The sequence below is a fragment of the Andrographis paniculata genome, unplaced genomic scaffold, assembly GCF_009805555.1.
Source record: "Andrographis paniculata isolate CXL003 unplaced genomic scaffold, ASM980555v1 Contig182END, whole genome shotgun sequence".
NCBI classification, from domain to species: Eukaryota; Viridiplantae; Streptophyta; class Magnoliopsida; order Lamiales; family Acanthaceae; genus Andrographis; species Andrographis paniculata.
Genome location: NW_026137460.1, coordinates 11236 through 19367, shown reverse-complemented (window position 1 = coordinate 19367; position 8132 = coordinate 11236). Strand labels below are relative to the sequence as shown.

Here is an 8132-nt window from a genome sequence, read left to right as displayed (position 1 = left end):
TAGTGAGAAATTTGGAGGGGCTGCCTTGAATTACTCTACATATGACAAGGAGTTATATGCGGTGGTACGTGCTTTGAAGACATGGCAACATTATTTGATGCCACGAGAGTTTGTGATACACACCGATCATGAGACCTTGAAGCACTTGAGGGGGCAACAAAAGCTGAATCGAAGGCACGCACGATGGGTATCTTTTATTGAGTCATTTCCATACACCATCAAGTACAAAAAGGGTAAGGATAATATTGTCGCAGATGCACTCTCACGTAGGTATGCTTCAATTTCATACGCATCCACGCATTTATTAGGATTTGAGCATGTTAAAGAATTATACCACACTGATGAGGATTTCAAAGATGTGTATGCTTTGTGTGAATGTCATGGGCATGATAAGTATTGCAGACATGAGGGATTTTTGTACTATGATAATCGACTTGGTATCCCAAAATGCTCCATTCGGGAGTTACTAATACAAGAAGTTCACGGTGGTGACATGATGGGCCACTTTGGGAAGAATGCTACAATGGAAGCTCTTGGAGAGAAATTTTATTGGCCTGGAATGCGCAAGCAAGTTGCAGATTATATTTCACGATGCGTGACGTGCCTTAAAGCCAAGTCAACACTTAAGCCACATGGACTCTACAGGCCTCTTCCACCCCCTGAGGGACCTTGGATTGATATTAGTATGGATTTTGTATTGGGTTTACCTAAGACCGCAAGTGCTAAAGATTCTATTTTCGTTGTGGTTGACAGGTTTTCCAAGATGGCGCATTTCATTCTCTGTGCAAAGACAAATGATGCCCATCACATCGCCAAACTATTTTTCAAAGGAGATAGTACGCCTTCATGGATTGCCAAGGTCTATTGTCTCAGATCGTGATGCAAAGTTCATGAATGCCAAACAACCCCTTCGAGATCTTCGTCTTCTACAGCCTCGTCTCTCTCGTCCCATCTGGCAATGGTCGAATTGAAGCAGCGAATCCTCAATTCCCTCTCCAAGCTCGCCGACCGCGACACGCATCAGATCGCTGTGGAGGACCTCGAGAAGACAATCCATTCCATCTCAAATGACGGCATCTCAATGCTTGAATTGCCTCTGCGACGCCGTCAATGACCCCAAGCCCGCCGTGAAGAAGGAGAGCCTCCACCTGCTCGCCGCTCTCTGAGCCGCCCACACCGATCCTGCCGCCACTCACCTCACTAAAATTATTTCCCACATTGTCAGGAGGCTCAAGGATTCCGATTCCCAGGTTAGGGACGCGTGTCGCGACACCATTGGCTCCCTGGCGAGGCTGTACTTGAAGTGCGGCGGTGGCGCCGGAGATGGCGCTGTTTCGCTCTTTGTTAAGCCCCCTTTTTGAGGCGATGAATGAGAACAACAAAACCGCCCAAGCAGGTGCGTTTATGTGTATGGCTAAGATGGTGGAATGTGCTACTGATCTGCCTCCGGCAACGTTTCAGAAGCTTTGCCCTAGGGTCTGCAAGTATTTGAACAATCCTAATTTCTTTGCCAAGGCTTCTCTGCTGCAAGTTGTCTCCAGCCTTTCTAAGGTTTAATCGCTTCTCCATAACTGCTTTGCTGCATTGGCTGTTCTTGTTAATGTTTGAGTTTATCTGCCCTAACCATTTCGAATCAATTAATATTTGAAACTTTTGGAAAACTTTTGGAGTATGCAACAGGCTGTTTTCTTGGACAAGTTTTTTAGGGGATAGAATGTGGTGATGATAATCTTATAGAAAGATGGACCTTAGGGCTGTACAATTCTATACCATAGGAATATTGCTGGGGGCCCTTATATTCGGTTTCAGAAGCAAGAGAATTCTTATCATGCTTAGGAGTCTTTTCTTGTATATAGCTACTACATGTGCACAACTCTTATTTTACATCCTCTTGATGTGTTTAATGAAAGCTATATATTTGTTTCTCAAGAAAAGAGAAAGGTTCTGTGATTTCACTGGAGAAGAAATACAAATCAACTTTACAAGATGGGAACTTGTTGAATCTCTGTGATTTGTTGTTTGATCACACGGGGATTAAGCATGCCACTCCTATTTGGTCACAAGGATAATCTTTCTTCTTATTATTATGGCTTCCTATTTGGTATACGATAATTTGCTCTTATTCCTTAGTCATTGCCGCAGTTTATTAGCATATTGTGTGGTATTCTTCTTCTTGTTTTTAGGTTTGGGGTATTGAGACTGTAGGAAGATAGTTTGCTCTAGTCATTGCCGACGTTTATGATAGCATACTGTAAAGCACTGGTTTTTATGGATGCCGGTCTTCAACCATATTTTTTCAGCCTATGGCCAATAATCTGTTGAAAACTTTTCTTGGCTGAATAGGGTTGAAGATGCAAATTTGAATTAAACTTTTGATAATGTGGAAATGGATAGTTGATTGGGCCTTATAATCCTTGAAAGTGTTCAAATTGTTGTTAAGAATGAGATGAGATTACTTCTTGTTAAGAATGAGATGAGATTACTACTACTACTACTCAGCTAGCCAGATCCCTGCTAGCTAGCTTAGCTGCTGGATAGCTGAGCTCGCCTCTGTGCTCAATATGTATGTATGTATGTATGTATCATAATGAGAAGGAGGATGAGGATGAGGTTGCAGTGGGGGAACATATACTCATTCATTCCTTCAGCTGCAACTCCCTCTTGACAGCTTGCTACCTAGGCGGGTAGTTATGTTGTGAAAAACCAATTACATTGTTTGGTTGTATTAGTTCCCTCTTTTTTCTTGTTGCCATAGATTAAACAAACCCCTTGGCTTTTTAATCTTTAATGTTATTATTTACTTGTTGTGTTTCTAGGTAAGTTTCAATGAATTTATTTTATGTTATGAGTGTTCATAGTGTGAGCAGGTCCTTGCCACTGCTCATTATTTATTAACAAATTTTAGTTTCTCTTTGAATGTGTCAGATCAATGAGGGATAACTCCATATTGGTAAGTGGAGAAAGTGGTGCTGGTAAAACAGAAACTACTAAGATGCTTATGCGGTATCTTACCTATTTGGGAGGTCGTAAAAAAACTGAAGGGCGGACAGTAGAATAACAAGTTCTTGAGGTAACGTATATGCTTTAACTTATAATTTGTGCTTAAGTTTTTCACTTCTATGATAATGTTGAGTATACTATTGGAACTTTCTGATTTATGTATGGAACAATTGGCTGATTGTTGTCTTGCTGAAGCTAATGAGCATTTTAAGATAATTAGAAATATTTGTTTTCCTCATATGTACACAAACTCCACTAAGGTTGGACGGTCTTAAGAATTTTCACTTTATTACTAGCTGAATGACTTTATTTGGTAGTTTTTGTAGACCAGGAAATATCTGTTTGTTTCGTAACGGCTACTTGCCTTTATTGAAATATGATATCTAATAATTAGGAACCACAAGGGATTGGTTCTCAGAAAAACCCTTTATGGTTATTTAAATAAATCTTCTTAAACCTTAGTATGGCTTATTTAACTGACATGATTTTTGTGTCTATTAGTCCTTTTATCTCTGGTATATTTGAAACATAATGAGTGGTTTAATGCAGTCCAATCCGGTACTGGAATCATTTGGTAATGCAAAAACTGTATGAAATAACAATTTAAGGTGAAAGTTTCTCAACTTGTTTAAATCAGACTGATGGTATTGAAAACAATGACATTACAGCTAGTAATCCAGAATGGCTTGTGATTATGCAGTCGCTTTGGTAAATTTGTGGAAATTCAGTTTGATAAACATGGACGAATATCTGGAGCAGCCATAAGAACTTATCTTATTGAAAGATCTCGAGTGTGCCAAATTTCAGATCCTGAACGCAATTATCACTGTTTCTATCTTCTTTGTGCTGCTCCAAATGAGGTAATTACTATTACACTAAAATTCTCTGTCACAGATTTCAGTTTGATATCCTCACAGCCATTTTACTTGTGATCAGGATATTGACAAGTACAAGCTAGGGCCTCTGAAGACATTCCATTATCTCAATCAATCTAATTGTATTGAACTTGCTGGTGTGAATGATGCTCATGAGTATTTGGCTACCAGGAGGGCAATGGATGTTGTCGGAATAAGTCAAAAGGACAAGGTAAAATCTTAATGCTCGTGTCTTCTTGATATAATGTAGCACTCTATCCTCAGGTGCTTAAGGTTCTCTCACCCTTCAGGATGCAATTGTGGCAACTATTCTCCATCTTCGTAATGTTGACTTTTCTAAGGGGCAGGAAATTGATTCGTCAGTTATAAAGGATGACGAATCGAAATTCCATCTTAAGACAGTTGCAGAGCTTCTTATGTATGATTGAAGCCCATTTCAAGCCATCAGTATTTCTTAAAGCTTTACTATTTCTGGATTTTATTATATTATATTTTATTTTATTACTACGTGTAATCCTGTTGCACTGGAAGATGCAATACTGAAGCGTGTGATGGTCACTCCTGAAGAAGTTATTAAGAGAAGTCTTGATCCTACTGCTGCATTAACGACATGTCTTCAAGATGGAGCAGGAGGAGTACGAAAGAGAGGTGATTGACTGGAGCTACATAGAATTTGTAGATAACCAAGATGTTCTTGATCTTATTGAAAAGGTTCACATTTCTACTTTTGTTTGTTTGCTCTGAGTTTCGAGATCAACATTGCATGTAGTGTTAATTCAGAAACAAATTATTCTCTCTGTTTTTGTTCGGTATAGCTATTACTGTTAATTTTTTTTCTTCAAATTCGCCCTTGCATTGATTACTACCTTCCCCCACTTTTGAATTACCCATGATTTTATTTTGTAATTTAGCTGTTTCTGTAGAGCTATACACAGTACATCCCGCTACAAATCATTGATCTCGATTCCTGGTTGAAGACCCCCTCAATATATGTTTTTGATTGCTCTGTTGCTGGATTTATTGTGAATGCCTTCATTGAGGTACAGTTTTCCTACCAAGAAAGCTTCAGTCGAGCTAGTGAGTCGGTTTTAACCTTTTTTTTCTTTGTTCTCTATATTTTAACAACACAGCTCCAGGAAAATAGTACCTCAAAGTTCTGGATCTTCCATGAGGGACTGTATTTTGCTAGCAGCCTGTGAAGCTCATGAGACGCTACCACAAAGTGCTGAGTTTCCTGCTGATGTATTTACTTCCTGCCTTACAACACCCATAAAAATGGCACTAAGATGGTGATCCACAACTCAATTTTATTCCTAATTTGAATTGCCGTTTACATCATGTTTTTGGTTTATGTTCCATTATTATGTAGCTATCACCAGTTGGTTAGTGTCTGTTGTTTGTATTGGTGAAACGAAGAATAGTCTATCTCTTCTCTATCTCTCAGAATGTCCTGTAGGTGGCTCGAACAGGATGCAATTGCACAACATATTCTCTAAGAGCTATATTAAATTGAATGATTTAAAAAGAATGAAATCACTTGTTGATATAATCCTACGTGGATTTTTTTTATTTTATTTTATAAATAGTTATTGGTCATTGAAACAAACTAGGCTACAAGCCTTTAGTAGGAGTCTGAATCCTTAATATCTAAACGTGTTATTTTTCTGATATGTAATAGTCTTCGCTTGATGAGATATTTTTTGATCATGCGTTTTGAAGACCAATTGCCTGTTCAGCTAGTTTATTTTTGTTTGTTTTGTATCTTTTCTATTTCCTATACGGTTTCAACCCAATTGCTGGCTCTCACTATCAGAGGTTTCTCATGTGATGGGTTGTGTGCTGCTTCATGAATTTTATCTCTTTTGAATGTATGATTTCTTCCTTTTTTGTCATATATCTTGTGAATGCAACTAAAGGTTTTTGTTCGGAATGAATGTTATGCTTGACTTGGTTGGCAATTATCTTTGTTTTTTATTTTTTCGGTTTTGCCATCTTGTTCCATTCCCCTCTTAAAAGTTATTGCTAATAATTATGTGGTTCATTTTATTTCAGGTCCTGTTCTCAGTCACTTCTTCATGAATCAATTGATTATTCTCTGATTGATAGAATTCCTGGCCGCCAAACTAACAGGAAGACCCTTCTTGGGGAGTTGAACTGGATATTCACAGCTGTGACTGATACTATTAAATGGAATGTACTTCCTCATGGTAACAAACACCTAATGTCATTTGGTCTATGTTTTATTCTAATCTTAGCTATCATATTTTGTTCTTAATCTAATTGAAGGAGACTTTGAATGCTACATATTTATTCAAGAGATTGTTCAGGCAAAATCTTTTGGTTGCCAGCCTGTTTCGAAATTTTTTGCTTGCTGAAAGGATAATGCGGTCTGCAAATTGTTTGCCATTTTCACATCCAATGTTACCACCAACCCATCAGCACCATATATGGTAAATATTTGTGCTTGTCTGTCAAATGTACATCTAAGACATGTGTTCTTCATAAATTGGTATTTATCTGTCTTATATCCTTGTGATTTGCAGGGATGCATGGGACATGGCTATACACTAAAATATGCCTTTCTCAGCTTCTGACATTAGTTGAGGACCCAGAGGCCGAGTTCCAGGTATCTCTGACTATTACGTGTATTTTTTGCAGTTCGGAATTTATCATGTAGTGCATAAATGGTAGTTAATCTCATTGAGACATAGTACTACGACACATACATGGAGCCCTCCCATTTGGGGGTTGCCATATGGATATAGAACTTCAAAATTTCTTTTTTATTTGATATTGTACATGATATTGCTGGTTTACATTTGTTTATTAGAGGATGATTGGTTTATAGATTGAGATGCAATCACATAGGAAATTAGGATATAATGTGCTTTGGTTCCTAATTCATGGATATAATACCATGTATTGTACGACATGTCTGAATATACATAGTCGTATTTTTCTAGTTGCAAAGCTTTACACTACTAATGTCTGTGTTATGGCATGTTATACATACAGTTTGAACGTCTATTGATATATACGGCTCAATATACTCAAAAATTGTACTTGTGGATGATGTAGGTGTCACACTTCCACTGGTCAAGGTCTTCGTGACATCCGCCTCAGTCCCGGACACACCCTTTATTTTGCCGACCATTGCTGGGGTGACTACCCTTCGCGATGTCGTTGGTGAAGATCCTACTGAGTGGAACTACAAGGATGTACGGATCTACTTTCATACCTTTCTTGTATTGCCTTCCAAAATTTATAAGAAATATGACCTAAACTAATCTTTGTGTTGGCAATTGCAGCTTACGCGCAACCCCTGAAGCGTATCTACCGATTCACCCATGTTAGTTGCCCCGTTTGTCTTATGGATTGTATGTCGTACCCATTTTTGGATGGATTGTGTTGAGGCTGTGTGAACTATATGTGGAATGGATGCATAGACCATTGGAGTTTTAATTCGTGTGGTGAAAGATGTGGTTATGGATTGATGGATATCCGTACTTGCTTATTGTTAGGTTTGGTGTTTGAACTGTTAAGCACGTTTTAACGGAACAGGATGTTGATGTGTAGTGCTTGCTAGGCTTGTTTTATGGGTTGCTTTACTTTGTTGTTAGGTATGGAGATTGTCCAGAAAAAACTATGGTGTCCATGTGCCTTAATGTTGGGTTTAATGTATTTACTATGAATTAATGTATCCTATAACATGCTATATAATATAAATGAAAAACATTGAAAAAATAATAGCGCTAAATGTACTAATTTCGAACACTCTACAACAAATACAAAAAGCACTGCAATTAGAACTATATAGAGCACGAAGTAAGTATAATCTATAACATGCTATAGGATATAAACGAAAAACATTGAAAAAAAAAAACGCTAAATATACTAATTTCGAACACTCTACAACAAATACGAAAAGCACTGCAATTAGAACAATATAGAGCACAAAGTAAGTATAATCTATAACATGCTATATAATATAAAGGAAAAACATTGAAAAAAACAAAACGCTAAATATACTAATTTCGAACACTCCACAACAGATACGAAAAGCACTGCAATTAGAACTATAAAGAGCACAAAGTAAGTATAATCTCTAACATGCTATATAATATAAACAAAAAACATTGAAAAAAACAAAGCGCTAAATATACTAATTTCGAACACTCTACAACAAATACGAAAAGCACTGCAATTAGAACTATATAGAGCACAAAGTAAGTATACTCTATAACATGCTATATAATA

General features: G+C 37.5%; 1 long non-coding RNA gene across 12 annotated transcripts; it reads left to right on the top strand.

Annotated features, from left to right (window-relative positions):
* Positions 1 to 760: 760 nt before the first annotated feature.
* Positions 761 to 7630, top strand: LOC127265870 (uncharacterized). Of its 12 annotated transcripts, none has more exons than XR_007842052.1 (14): positions 763 to 1396; positions 1462 to 1551; positions 2926 to 3070; positions 3550 to 3608; positions 3701 to 3860; positions 3937 to 4086; positions 4166 to 4586; positions 4787 to 4915; positions 5006 to 5164; positions 5928 to 6082; positions 6162 to 6325; positions 6419 to 6501; positions 6954 to 7093; positions 7184 to 7614. It is a non-coding gene; the product is annotated as an uncharacterized LOC127265870 (long non-coding RNA). The 12 variants fall into 12 exon arrangements; XR_007842051.1 differs by having other exon boundaries at positions 764 to 1551; positions 4166 to 4293; positions 4407 to 4586; XR_007842056.1 differs by having other exon boundaries at positions 761 to 1551; positions 5006 to 5117; positions 7184 to 7630.
* The last annotated feature ends 502 nt before the right edge of the window (positions 7631 to 8132 follow it).